Source organism: Lontra canadensis, unplaced genomic scaffold, assembly GCF_010015895.1.
Source record: "Lontra canadensis isolate GAN:19392208 unplaced genomic scaffold, GSC_riverotter_1.0 scaffold11, whole genome shotgun sequence".
Lineage (NCBI taxonomy): Eukaryota > Metazoa > Chordata > Mammalia > Carnivora > Mustelidae > Lontra > Lontra canadensis.
In genome coordinates, this window is record NW_022631005.1 from 19,272,566 (window position 1) to 19,287,820 (window position 15,255).

Consider the following 15,255-nt stretch of genomic DNA (forward strand, 5'->3'; position numbering starts at 1 on the left):
AGAGGGACAAGCAGACTCTGTGCTGAGTGAGGAGACCCATGTGAGGTTCTGGTACAGGGGTCAGGGATCGATTCGGGGCACAATCTCACGGCCTTGAGATCAGGACCCTGAGATCACGAACTGAGCAGCAGTCAAGAGTCAGATGCTCAGCCAGCTGAGCCACCAGGCACCTCTGTTGTGATCCTTCTGAATCAGGCCTTATGTAAAGACTCAGGCTCATAGTCCTGCTACTACTACTTTATGATATCTCAGTCAGTCTCTGTTGGACTACGTAGTTTTAAAAAATATTTTCAGATACTTCCTGTTCTTTCCTATTCCTACCCTTTGAACAACCTCTTTCCTTTATCGGCAGTGTTTTCCTTCCTATTTTTACTTTGCTAAATTTTGTTTATCCTTCCCTGGCTTTGTAAACAGATTAGATTGTTCTATTCTGTGACACCAAAGTACCTAGTACTTTGATTACTTTCATTTTTTTCTAAATCCATGCACTAATATTTGCTTATTTACTTATATTTATTTGCTTAGTAGCTCTGTTTTTTTTTCTCTGGACTGGATGATGTCTCCATTCTTCACTGTGCTATGAGGAGAATAGTCATGCGCATTTGGTTTATTTCTCTATCCCCAGTGTTTAGTACAGTGGCTGGTAAAAAATAAGATGCAGCCTGATAACTGTTTTTCTTTTAAGCAGTGATATTGAAGTCGTCTTATTATAAAACTTTATATAACTTGCCACCACTGTGTTTCTTTCATTGCTAGTATGATTTGACTTCTGAGGTTTTTGTTGGTTTTTAAAGGGTGGATGTTTTTATGTTAATAGAACTCCTCTTCTTTCTGGAGGGATGGGCAAGTGAACCATGGTGTATTAGATAACATGATGCTGATTTAGAATGAAGTCAATCTATGTAAAACATCAAATTGGCTCTTGTGAAAGTCTACAAACTTTCTTATTTATTATAGCTTGTTTGTTGTTTTTCCAATATCTTCATTTGCTTCAGTTTCTTGACAAATGTTATAAAATTAAGTCATTGTATTAGTACAGTGAAAAAGGAAACAAAGAAGATTAATATAGGAAAGTGATATAACACCTGCAATTTGTCACACTTCTGGCTAAGATTATGTTGTAAAAATTAAAAAACTTGCATTGGTTAAGAATGCTCTTGGATGCAAAAATTTTGATTGTAAATTTTTGGAGTTTTTCTATTTTTTTTCCAACTGTTATCTTTACTACATTATATTCTGTCTTAGACTTCATGTCTTGGTCTCACTGTTGCAACATGCTTGATATATCATCAAGGAGTTTGTTTACACTTAAAAAGAAAAGGGAGAGGATAAAAACAGCTTTTCCTTGCTGGATCATATTTGGATAGAAAAACATCTTTATGTCAATTCCTTTGTTATCCCTTGATCAGAAATAGATTACATGCCCATCCTTAGATCAGTCAATAGACAGAGGGAAAATATTATTTTGACATACTTAACAAGTTATGTCTCATCACATGGGGTGATGAGCTTGCATGAGGTCCCAGACCTAACAATATGTACAACAAACTCAGTTTCTCAGCAAACTCAGTTTCTATTACTAGGACAGATCTTGAGGAAGTTAATTTCAATGAATTTCAAAGAGACATTATGAGGAAGAAGGAAACCAATTCTCTTGATTTTCCCATTTCAGTAGTCATTCCAACACGCTCACCTTTCTTAGTTCATCTTCTCTTTGACACCTTGATTTTGGAGTTCCTCAGGGCTCAGTCCTTGGTGTCATTCTCTCTTCAGTAGTCTCATCCCACCTAAATGTTAAAGACTGTAAAATGTTGAAAGCAAGACCCACCTCACTCTAAACTCTAGATTTTTATGTTACGGACTACTTCTTCAAACAGATCTGTGGCAGATTTTATTTTCCAAGATGATTACAATAATATCTGCCATTTCACATGCTCTCCTTAAAATGTGATATTGACACTTCCAAACAGAGAAGTGGAGCATTTTTTCCATATGGTTGAATTTGGGTGGATCTCTGACTATTATGGAAGTGATACTATGTAAAATCTGAGGCTATATCATAAGAGAGAAGAAAACTTCTACATGGTTATCTTAGGACATTCTTAAAAACCACCCACTCTGCTGTGAGGAAGCCAAGGTACACCATGAAGGGGCCAGTGTAGGTGTGCCGGCTAACAACCCTAGCTAAGGTCCCAGCTGAGAGCCAGTACCAATTGCTAGATATGTTGAGTGAGTGAATCTAAATGATTCCAGTGCCTAGCTATTATGTTACCTTCCACCTTGGTGGCACCACAGTGGATGTGAAGAAGGAATGAATGGTTCCTATTGAGCTCTTATCAAATTGCAAATGCAGAAGTAAGTTACTGTTGTTTTAAGTCTTTAAATTTGGAGGGGTTTGCTAGAAGCAATAGATAACCAAAAGAAGATCCACCAGAAATCTTAACCTTAACAGGTTCAAAATAAAACTGAATCTTTCCCTACAATTATGAGTCCTCCATTAGTTGATGCCTGTCCTATTACTTCAGTTGCTTAGGTCAAAACACTTGGTATGATCATTGGTGTCTCTCTCATATACCCTATATCTAATATACCAGGAATTCTGTTACCCTTTCAGTATATTTAAAGGCTCACAACAAACCCAGAGCAGTATTATTTCCTCTATTTAACAGATAAGGAAACTGAGTCAGCTATTTTAAATATTACTCTGCTTTCAAATTGATATGTGGGAGAGTTAGGTTTTTCTAAACTCAAAAGTCATGCTACAACATATGCATATGCATGTGTGTGTAACGTATCACACACACACACATATGTATATATATTGGAAAACATTACAAAAATTAATAACCAAAAATATCAAAATACAAGGAAACAGTTTTAACAGTTTCAGGATAAAACTGTAATGAAAATTTAAAAATCAGAAGTATAAGTAAAAAAGAAGATAAGCCATAGTGAGAAAATGCTGGAAAAAAATTAGGAGAAGAAGCTTATAAAATAATTTTGACTTGAGTCTGATTTCCCCTTCCCCTGTAGTGGCTCTTGCCTACAACCAAGTGTGTGCCATTACATCTTAAGACTGTGAGGGAAGAGTGTGCTTCTGTTTAATTCCAAGACTATAACACATGACTTAATTGAATATGTCCATATCACACTCATAAACTTAAAAATAAAAATGTACTTTTGGCAATGTGATGGTACTTTAAAAATCTCTTTTTAAATTATAATTTATAATCAAGCAATAAATCATTATAGCCTCAATTGAGAAAACTTGATCGATTGCTCTATTGTGGATAATTATTCTAATGGTAGGAACAAATATAATTTGAATGTTATGAAATCCCAGAGATACATAGGAAATTAGTTTGTTTCTAATAAAGAATTTCTTCCCCTTGTATTTATAATAAGCCCAACACTTCATTTGTATGATCGAGAGTGTCTTGTGCCTGGACTATTATAGATTCATGTAGTTCAATTTAGCAGGCCTCTTTGCTGCTGCTTGTCAATCTGTAGTTTTCTTTTTTATTTATTTATTTATTCTTTGTTGAAACATAGCGTAGGACCTCAAGTTGTTGTTCCAGGTCTTCTTCTCTTTAAGTATATTTTTATAACTCCACAGCCATCTTAGCAGAAAAACATACCTACTTCTCTCTAGGATGATTGAGAACATCAGGCAAAGGGACCCACATATACTCTGATTTCTGCCAATTTATTAAGAAAAAAAAAAAACATTTATGAGTGCAGCATGCTTCTGCAAGGTCATGTCAGGGCATCTCCATCTCTTCTTCAGGTTTCAGTTCAGTACATCTTGACAAAATAGGACTGCTTATAGTGTGAAAGACACTGGTAGGCACTGTAAAGTATGATAGTATAAAAATCAGATGCCGCTTCTGTTCACAATGAGTTTTCTGTTTTAACAGTTTCAGTTAAAGTAATAGTCTCATATTGTAACGTGAGATTCATTTTCAGGTTTAAAAAGCCTAGATCAGTATGACTCAAGCCTAAATCTCATTCTAAATATCATGTTAACCTAATTTCTGTAAGATCTTTGTAAAGTTACACTGAGTTTTAAGAAAGAAGAGATTGTGTATAATCAGAGTAGGTAATCACAGTGAGGGTAGTAGCAACCATGGTGATGCCTAGTCAAGGTTTTATAGATGAGACTTGAAGGAGAGCGGTCTCTGAGATGGGGAGGAAATATATCATATGAAGAAGAAATAGAATAATCAAAGCATTGGTATTGGCAAAGCAAAGGCCATTGGCAAAAGTTTAGCCACATAGAGAAGAGCCTACAGGTAGCTGGGATAACTTGGAGCCACAAAATAGACAATAGCATTCTCCACATATTAATGAAATTACCACAAAACCTTCTCTACTTTCCTAAGTGGATATTAAAATGGTCCTAGACTCTCTCTTAAACCTTCTCTCTGGCCCCAAAGCCTCCACATAAGCAATGGTTAAAAGTGTAATGAGAGTTTATTGATATTGTAGCATTGTTTAAATTAGGGAATTCTTAGAAATAATTACCATCCTAGACAGAGTCTTATGGGGGAGGGGTTTTTTTCTTTACCCTCAAGCCAAGTAATGGAGAGAGCTACAGGCAAATATGTAAAGAGGAGACTAAAATAAATAGAAAAGTTCAGTAAGTGAAAAGAAAAGAAAGGAAGGAAAGGGAAGCGAAGGGGAAAGAAAAGGAAAAAAAAGAAAGGAGAAGAGAAGAAAAGAAAAGAAAAGGTCACTTTCTCACTGTAAGTCCTTAGGCCAGCAAGAGTTTGATCAAAGCTGCAGAGAGGGAAATATTTTAAAATACTTATGAAATAATCAGTTTAGATTCAGAAAGATCCAGTCTTTTATGCCTGAAAACAATAATCGTAACATTATTTTTTTTTCTTTTAACTGAAATTGTCTTGGAAGTCCTGGATTCTTCTGGATAAAAGATATTCAGTAGAGTATATGGAATCAAGAGTTGGATAAATATAAAGTCACTTTGGTTTATGCTAATGGTTCAGACTCTGCAATAAACTATGGTAGTGAATGAGATCACCAAAAAAGAGTACAGAAAAAAGAAGTCTAAGGACAAAAATGAAGAATGTTTATAGTTAGGGGATAAAATGATTAAGAGAGAGGAAAAAGAAAATCAACAATAAGGCCCAAGAGAAAGAAAAGTGGATATTTCAAGCCCTCAGAAAATTACTCTGTCATAGAAGTCAAGGGGAGACAGTTCCAGGGAGAAGAGTGTGCCAGCAGTAAAGAGCTGAGGAGAGATTAAAGTGAAGAATGGAACATGCAGTTGATGATCAGTGTAATATTGTTAATTGTTATCAATTTCAGGAAAGTGGTAAAGACAGAAGCCAAATATAAAGAATGAATAAATGAAACATAATTAGAATGTAGAACTAGCGTATTTCATCTACAGTGACAGAAATTTGGGCAATGAAGGGAAAGAGGGAACAATAGAAATGTTGAGAAGATAGTAGGGTATGGAGAAAGTTTTCCTCTGTGTAGGAGTCAGCGGGTCCTCCACATGTTCATAGACAGAGGGGAAGAAACCAGTGGAAAGGCAAATTTCAGGCAGTGTAGGAAGAACATGGACAAGGAAGAAGCAATAGAGTGGGGCAGGGAGAATAGCGGACCAGAAAGCAAAATGGACAAAATTTGTGTCTTACATCAGGTATCCTAGAAACAGATCCTGGAATGAGAATTCAGTTCAGGAAATGGAAGAGAATCAGGATAGGAAAGGGGAAGAGACCAAAGAAAAGTTCAACTGTGAGCAAGGTCCAGGTCTCCACTGATTACTTGGGGAGCTCTGGAGTATAAACCTCACTTGAAAGCAAGGGAATTTGGCTTTCAAACTCCCACCCAACCATTCATTGAATGAGGACAACCCTTTGGAGACCTATACTCCCAAGATTTCGAGCTCTCAGAATTGCTTGTGAAAGAAGAGTTGCTAGTTCCTGTTCTCTCAAGAAAAGTGCCTGTGGGAACTGTTAGAGACAAAGGACACAGAAGTTGGGGCTGGTGAATATAGAAACAGGAAATAAGATCTGAGGATGTCTAGGTGGAGCACCAGCAGAGTTTGGAACCCCAACTTGGATGTCTCCTACCTTTGAGGTCTTCTGAAACATCTTGATCTCAAATGCCTATTGTCCTTTTTGGTTATTGAAAGGATTAAATGAGGTAAATTTAAGTGGAAGCCTTGAATTAGGGGAATTTCTCTTCCTCCCTCTAGTTTTGGAGATGGAGTGAAGAGACAGGATGGAACAATAAAATATATTTTAGCAATTAAAATTAGTGAAATTGAAGAAACTCATAGGCTTGTAGGTGATAGTCATAGGAGTAAGGGTAGCAGCTTTAAATGGATAAGTAAGTTTTGCTAAAATTATTGTGCTGACTAGAATATGAATAAAAGAACTTAAAGCAACATGAATCCAACTGGGATAGATTTCTAGGATCTAATTAGTATGTTTCTATGACCTAGAGTAGTAATAGCACCTTAGCAGTAGCAAAAAACAAAACAAAACAAAACAAAACAAAAACAACAAAAGCAAACACACACACACACACACACACACACACACACACACACACACACAAAGAGAGAGAAAGAGAGAGAGAGAAAGGGAACAGGTGGTGACGGATTCAAAGCTGGATTGTAATGGAATAACCGTGAGTTGCCGGTCAGGAGCTGAGGTCTAGAAGTTAGTCACGGAATCGTGGAAACCTAAAACAATATATTAAAGTCAGAGAGTAAGGAGTAAGGACACAAATGACTAAGACAACTCTATAAATTAAGCAATGATTTCAGAATTGGTAAAATTGGAAATAGAGCAGTCCCATGTGATAATTAAGATGAGTGTGTGGCCTTGCTTATGTAAGGTAGGGGTAAAGGAGGGATATAGGTCCCTGGAACAGATGGGGTGAACGTGAGCTGAGATGTTCGCAAGGTCATCAACATGACTCATGAAGTCGCTAAGAATGTCAGCGGTGGAGGGAGAAGATGGCAAAGTTTTCAGTGAGTAGTAAAGCAATTAAATAAATTCAGTGGTCAGTTGTGATAGTGATGACGTGGTATGAGAAAGTAGGATGTGTGAATGTATGCTGTGAATGTTTTAAAATAAGTGAGTATAACTTCAGAGAAAGTTTTATTTCTTATTTAAATCTCTACTTTAATTTTCTCAGGTATCTCATGCAATAACTCTGCTGTCATCCTTAACCCATTCCTTTCGATGAAGCCTTTCTCTTTCAAATAGGATCAGATCTCTCTCATTTGAAACAAACAAACAAACAAAAAAGAAAAAAAAAAACAACCCCCCAAAACAATATCTTATTTCTCGCTGCATGTTTACTTCTCAACTTCTTAGAGAAGTTCTGTTCCTTCCAGAATTGTTAAAATTTATCCATAGCCAAATTCATATTTTTTCTAGATTTCACACCATTTGCCTTTTCTTTGACATATTTTTCCAATGTTATCCACTCAAGAATTTATTTTCTCTATTACCTTCTCTAACTCCGAGTTCTCTTGCTCTCTCTCCCCCCTCCATATACCTCCTCAACACATTTCTCTTCGTGTATGTCTTTATATGCCATTCCCTTTCTTGTTATATTTACCCTTCAAAACATATGTTCATGTTTTTTTTCTTTACATCATTCAAAGCATTGCATCCAAAGTCTTATCTTCATTCCTTCACTTATATTTCCATTTTTCTTTAGAAAATCTTTGAATATCCACTGTCATAGAAATTTAATATATCCACCTACCTTTAGTCTACTGACTTCTTTGCCTAACTATTGTATGTCTTTTTGTCCTGACAAGATTGAAACTTACCTTAGATTTAATGTAGTTTTTCATCTGTCACTAACTCCTGTCATCTCTTGTATCCAGATGTCCCTTAGATTTCCCATTTCTTTCCATTGCAACTGTGAGATCAGCACAGACTCAGCTGGAGTATCTCATTAAATATTTTTGAATTCCTAATTTTAAGATCCCCAAACAAAATTTACATTTTAATCCACAAAACAAGAAATCTTTGAAATATATAGCAATAATTCAAATAATATTTACCTCCATACCTCACTTCTTTTTAAGAATATTTCTTAAAAATTAATTAAGTCACATGGATAGATGTGTTTCTCAGGATTTATAGTTAAGAATTGATACACCTTTTTAAATGCTATGCTGATTTTCAGGACATGTTTATTAGAACATTGGCTTCCAGGTAATATTACATAGACTAGGTGTCAAAATTCATATCATATGAATAAAGTACAGCATTTTCATATTCTCGATGTTTGAAGTTAAAACATGTCAGGTGATGTCGCCAAAGAAAAAGGTGAACAATGATGGAGTAAATTAGCTGAATCCAAGATATAAATGTGTCCTGAAAGGTGGTCATGAAGCCTGTTCTGAACAATGGAGACTTGAAATCTTTTAAAATATAACCAAAAGCAAAATAGAAAGCATGTATGAATTTACTTCAGCTTGAAAAATTAGTTTCTTGCTTCTGTTGACTTTTTGTAAGGCAACACTTCCTTTTAGAAAAATTGAAATGTAATAATTTTTTATGCTAAAAACTCACTTCCTACAGTAGGAGTCATAGTATGTCACTTTGTATAATACCAAAAAAGTTGGTTAACTTTCCATAGTGTATGATCTCTAAGTGAAGCACAAATACTCATTTTTTTTTAAACTGGGCTGTGCATTGTTTTGTTAATCTAGCTTTATATATTTATGATCATAAATAATTTGCTGAAAAGTGTTTCTTTTCATAGGATTCAGCTTAATATAGGATTTTGGTGTTTGACAACTACATATTGTCAAGTGGTCTTTGATTGATTTCATATATATATATATATATATATGCTTTTAGAATATGCTTAACAATATACAAAAGATCTTGAATGATAGTTTAACTCATTTTGAGATAGCAAGAGTACAGCATAGCTTAACACTATATCCTAAAGTATGCTTTCATCTCAAAGCAAGATGACACATAAAAAACAAGTAGATTTAAATTTGGTTTGCAGTGGAAATAATGGTGGAATCAGGATGTTAGTATGTAATATTAAGATGCCATGATGATCAAATAACTCAGAACATCCCCCAAATTATAGGCAGCTACCTCTATAGGTCTCTAAGAAAAGCATATAAACAAATTATAACAAATGGAAGAAAAGCATCACACTGTTTTTCACTAGGAATTTCCTCAAAAATTCTGCTAACACTCTGTTTTAAAGCTAGTTAGGTTTTGCTCACCTCATCTTTTACTTTATGTTTCACCTTCACTCCTTAACCTCTAAACATGAATCTTGGATCTTATCCTCCCTGCTAAAAGCAGGAAAGGAGGACTGGAAGTAATAAAGATGCTTTGGGCTATCTCTTTAACTCAGTGGCTGATGGAGGAGAGAGAGGCCAGTAAGTTCATGCCAATTCCCACTACAGGAGGGAGCTTCTGGTTCAGAACACCAAAGCTATGTTGAATAGAAACCAGAAACAGCCACACATAAACGTATGAACTAACCCTGATTTTTTAAAGGATCTGACCAATAAAACTGTGGTTAAAGGGTAAAAGAGAAATTTGAAAGATTTCTCTATGCACCTATGGAAATTGTCTCAGTATCTTTCAATGTGGACTATCCAGGGTAGGTTGGATAGACTCATGTATTTGAGACAAGTTAGAGGTCATGAAACAATTTGTAGATTTCTGTATGATATTTTAAGAATTCTAAATCAGCTTATGAGTACTATAAGTCTAGGCTCTAAGAATCTAGGTATTAAATATTTCATAGGAAAATATATATATTTTAGGGATACATCAAATATTATATATTTGGGATACCGAAAATGAATAAAATATGATCTTTTACTCAGGAAAAACTTGTGAAACATGTAAATAGCAAAGAAATATCATATATGCATATGTACATATTTATTAAAATGAGATGTACAATGAGGTAGGGGTAAATTAATTAATTAAGGAACTAAATATAATATAAGCTATAAACATAATATGCTATCACATTACAGATGCAAAATATATTTTTCTTTGTGAAGTATTTTTATTGATACTTCTCCAGTATTGGCTGGGCATACACATAATAATTGTTTCACTCAGTATTGTGAAGTAAGGAATCAAGAAGGAATCTGATGTAAAATGTAAGAATAACAGAAACCAGAGCAAGACCTGTAGAATAAATGATAAATATTATTTTAAGTTTTAACAGAAAAAGAGAACGACCCAGATGGCCTATATTTTTATTTTGGCTCAAAAGAAAAGTTCATTTCTGAATTGTTTATGGAAATGACAACTTCTCTCACCACTGCACGTTTTCTGAGTTGAAGCCTGTACTTTTATGACTTCGAGACTTAAACCTTAAATATTTAAATCAAATTAAATTAAATAGTTAAATTTTCAAGTATTTCTACTGGCATTTTTTTAAGGTAATTCTTTATTTACCCTTTTGCCTCTACCGTTAATCAGTGGGTTTCATAGGGTTGCTAAGGCCACTACATTTGGTATCATCAGCTGCTAGCACATAATAGGTACCTACCTGATATTTGTTATGTGAGTACATGACTGCATTAAAAGAATACATTTAAGAATCATCCACCAAACTACAGACCAAAAAAAAAAAAAAAAAAAAAAAAAAAAAGTAGTGTTCAAGGTTATACTGTCTCTAGACTCTTCCTTTTAGCGTATGTTCTGCTATCTGTGCCTGAGTTCTTTTTATATTACAGTAACCTCTAAGCAATAGTAACACATTCAGGACACTTGAAAAGTGATTTAGGATTGGCATGGAATGCCTTCTCAAAACAAAACTGCACATTAAATGAAGAACAAGGAAATGTGAAGAAGCCCTCACAGGAATAGAGAAGGTTCTACTTTACACCGTTTCCTCATAGGGGATGAAGGATGTCAATTCATGTATTCATGAAATGTATTCAGAGCTTTATATTATTTGCATGTACCCTAAAGATGAAGACATTGACATGGCCTATAAATCATTCAATTAGTATGAGTTTTAAGTAATTTTAATGAAACTGCTAAGACATTGAAAATTGTAAGCAAGTTTTTGTCAGATAAAACTCATTCTCTCATAAAGGCTAGCTGCTATTGTTAATTTGTAGAGTTTTTGTTTTGTTTCTTTTTGTTTCTTTGTACTTTTTGCTGATAAAGTAACATACTGTTTAACCCCCAGTATGGCAGAGAGAACAATAACATTCTTTTTTTTTTTTTTTAAGATTTTATTTATTTATTTGACACAGAAAGAGATCACAAGTGGTCAGAGAGGCAGGCAGAGAGAGAGGAGGGGGAAGCAGACTCCCTGCTGAGCAGAGAGCAGGATGTGGGCTTGATCCTAGAAGCCTGAGATCATGAGCTGAGCAGAAGGCAGAGAGGCTTAACCCACTGAGACACCCAGGCGCCCCAACAGTAACATTCTTGATTCTCAATCAAGGCATATACCTATAAAAGAATTACATGATCTTCATTTTTGTGCCAGCATGGAAATTTTTGATTTTATCTCATCTTTCTTTAGTATATCTGATAAAGTATATAATCATGCTCTCTCATAAGGGCATAGGAATAGAAAGAAGTGGTGAGGTTGTTGTAAAAATTGAAACCCAGATCTGTGTTCAAAGGAAATAGTTTAGCAGTTAAAAAGAGAATCTCAAATTCAAAAAAAGGATTGATTCAAAGTAGTTGCTTTTCACTATTTTCTTATGTCTAAAAAAATCACATTTAATCCTGTTCTTTTTATAATAATTTGGCCTTATTCATTCTTTTCTTTCTATCTCACACTTTTTACCCTTCCCTACCAAAGCCAAAGCTTTATGTTAGCTTTATTTCTCAAGAAAAAAAAAAAAATTATAATTATACAAGGACATTTGTATAATTTTCTATATTTTTGAGCTTTAATCTAACTAATTGTGAGAGGAAAAATAGATTTGTTTTCCTTTCTAAGTGTATCTGTATGTAAGGTAATTCTGATTATTTGTACAATGGTCATATGATAAATTCAATAAACTTTTGGGGACTTTAGGATTTTCGGTACAACCAAATGGAATATTTTACCTGTTATTCAAATGTCAATAATTAATTGGGCGTTAATATTGGAACATAATGTGTATTCATTGCACATTTTCCTGCCAAAAACTTCAGTGTCTTATTAAGACAATGTGGATATTTGTGTTATGATGATTTCTGACATTATTTTTATAATCCTTTCAAACCACTTTTGGAATGTCCCATTTTTGATTTTGTGATTATAGATTATATAACTGCAAGCCTCTGTAAATTCCCATATTACTAGGGAATAGTATGGGAATATGGGAATAGTAAATTCCCATATTACTAGGACAAATAATTATCCAGAGAAACTTCAATTATACAACACAGCATTTGATTTAGACAATTCTGAACATTTCTAGGTCTGGAATAACCTTGAGAAGTATTTTTAGTGCTAGATTAACCAAGCTAATTCTCTAAAGGCAATTTCCTTCACTATATCATATACCTCAACAAACATTTCACTGTGGCAAATTTTGAACTCAAATGGGAACAAAATCAATCTGTAATGCTGTCACTGAATCTTAATTTCCATGGGGTTTCAAAAACCAGTAACAAAGATTTTCATTTCTTTCCTTTGTGAAAAATCACATTTAGATACCAAGAATCTATGTTCATTAAAGTTATCTCATGTACATCTATGTAAATTACTATCTTAAATTAGTTATAAGTTTCTCCCTGAAGTTTTATAAGCTTAGTGTTCTTTTTCTACATTTAGTTATAATCCCTGAAGGTTCTTAAGGTGCTAATTCTATTTGATACCTTATTTTTAATTTCAGTTTAAGGAGCAAATAAATTGCTCCTTTCCTAATACTCATAAAGTGTTGCTTAATTTTAGTAGGTATAGAATCTTTTAGTTTTATTAAGTTGATAAATTATTTAGCCATAAAAGTGATTCCCGCAGTCAGATCTGGCTTCATATATAATGATGATTTATCAAATTGCTATGGGAAATTTGAGGAAAATCTTTACTCAAGACAATTTTATTTTGGATAGTTTTAATTCTTAAGTTTATAATCATTCATTCAAGACTCCTGCATGGAAGTGTTATAGATTTAAAATAAATAGGGACTACTTGAGAAAAAAGAATAAGAGAGATTTGTTTCTCAATACTAAGACCTTTTTTCATGGCTTGTTTTGTGTTTTTAAGTATGAAGATCTTTGTTCTATTCTTTATACCTAGGGAAAAATAGCATTTGATATAAGATTATTATATCATTGTATTATATTTATACTTGGTGAGACAACATAGAGAATATACCACAGGCCTGGGTTCATAAAGCCTGAGTGAAATTCCTGGCTTGAACCCTTTCTTGTCATCTGTGCAATTGTGGATCATTAACTTCCTGAGCCACAGTTTCCATACATGTGAGAATTAGAGCTTAAATATATTAAATGGCTAATTTTCCCTGTTCACTCGAAGTAATATTTTTTATTATTCACTTAGTACATTTGGAAGTAGGTTATTATTAAATAAAATGTATGTTCTACATATTTCCTTACATACTTGAACTCTGAAATATGTTAAAGTAGATGACATGAATCCGACTATCTGTGCTGGTTCCCACAATACCTTCTTCCCAGTGTCACATCCCCTGCCATTTTAACGCAGTGACTGACTAGTCATTTTAGGAGCACTATTAATGCTGAAAATTTTCTTTTAAAAAATTAAATGGGGCAACAAATTTGGCCTCTCAGTTATCTAATTTATTTTTTAATGTAATGAGAATCCCCATTAAAGTTTAAAAAATTATTAACTTTAATGCAAGTGTAGATTTTTTTTCATGCCTGTTTCAGCATTGATCTAACCAATAAAATATTAGTTGGATTTCTTGCTACAAAGATTTCCCTTTCTGATTTATAGAGCTTATGAATATGAATGAATGTTTCTTCAGGACTACTATACTTGGAATTCTAGCTACACCTCTTTTTCATCTGGTTGTAAAACTCCAACACATTTATTTTATATAGCATTTTCAGGAAAAAAAAAATCAACTTTTAAAATAAATCGAAAGAATATGCATAAAGGGAATACATATATTTTTATATAGTTTATCTTTTTTATGGATGAATAGTAAGTTCATTAAGTGGATACTAAATATGAATGTACATCTTTGATTTTTCTTTATCCAATCTCATTTTCTCATGTATGATCACTCATATATGTATTCTAATATGCACAGAATACTATCCAATTTTGCCTGAATGAATCAATGATTGCCATATTTTTCTAAAGTCTAATTGTCATTTTCTGATGGTTGGATAAAAACTTCAGTAGGCACAGCTTCAGAAGAGTGGATCCTGAAAGCATGTATTTTGCATTATAATATGTTTGTAATATAAATATTATATATGCTGAGTGAATGAGTGAAAAAAGCACAGATAATATGTCTTCTATTTTTCTACATTTAGTTTTTTGGATGTGTTTTATTTCAGCATGCTCTGGATTTTCTTTTTGTATTTCATTTTCTTCCATATTCCATTTTGCTTTATGAGATTACTAAAATAGGAATGTCTGCTTTTGTATGAATCTGCACTTTATGATTGCTTCACAGGATAACTTACAAACTTCAAATTAGAATAGTTACATTTAGCAATGTAATTAGACAGAATTGAAATTATAGTGCTTTTATGAATGCATTAATAAATCAAATATTTATCTATAACTAATTTTTATTTTAAAAATTTTCTAATTTTCTAGTGCTGTAAGTGTCCCAGCAGATGAAAAGGAAAAAAAATCACTGTCTTCCTTGAGCTTATTGTCCAGTGGAGACAAAAGACATTAATAAAAAATAACACTGTACAGAAATATAAGAAATGTAACAGCGTAAATTTGCCACTCTAATCCATGCAGAATGTATGGTACAGTAATCAGAACACAGAAGAATTTTTGAGGGAAATGATGTTTGAAATAGGAACAAGAGCAAATTAGTCAAACAGGTTGGAGAAGAGCATTTCAGACAGGGAGTTGAACGAGCAAAGTATTTTGGAGGAATTTTAATCCATCCTTGTGATTTCTATGAATAACTAAATATTATTTACAATAAAAATATTTTTATAAACAGAAACACATAAGTATATTGATTTCTAAAATGTATTATTTTTGTTCTATTGGTATGGATGTTACTGCTTTATTATTAATAATTGTGTTTTTGTGTCTATTTGCATATTACTATAAATCAACAATTTCATT

At 33.4% G+C, this 15,255-nt stretch overlaps 1 protein-coding gene across 1 annotated transcript in view; it reads left to right on the plus strand.

Annotated features, from left to right (window-relative positions):
* LRP1B (LDL receptor related protein 1B) overlaps window positions 1–15,255 on the plus strand; it is a 1,927,222-nt gene that overhangs the window by 1,446,545 nt on the left and 465,422 nt on the right. The gene's annotated exons all lie outside the window — the stretch shown is intronic.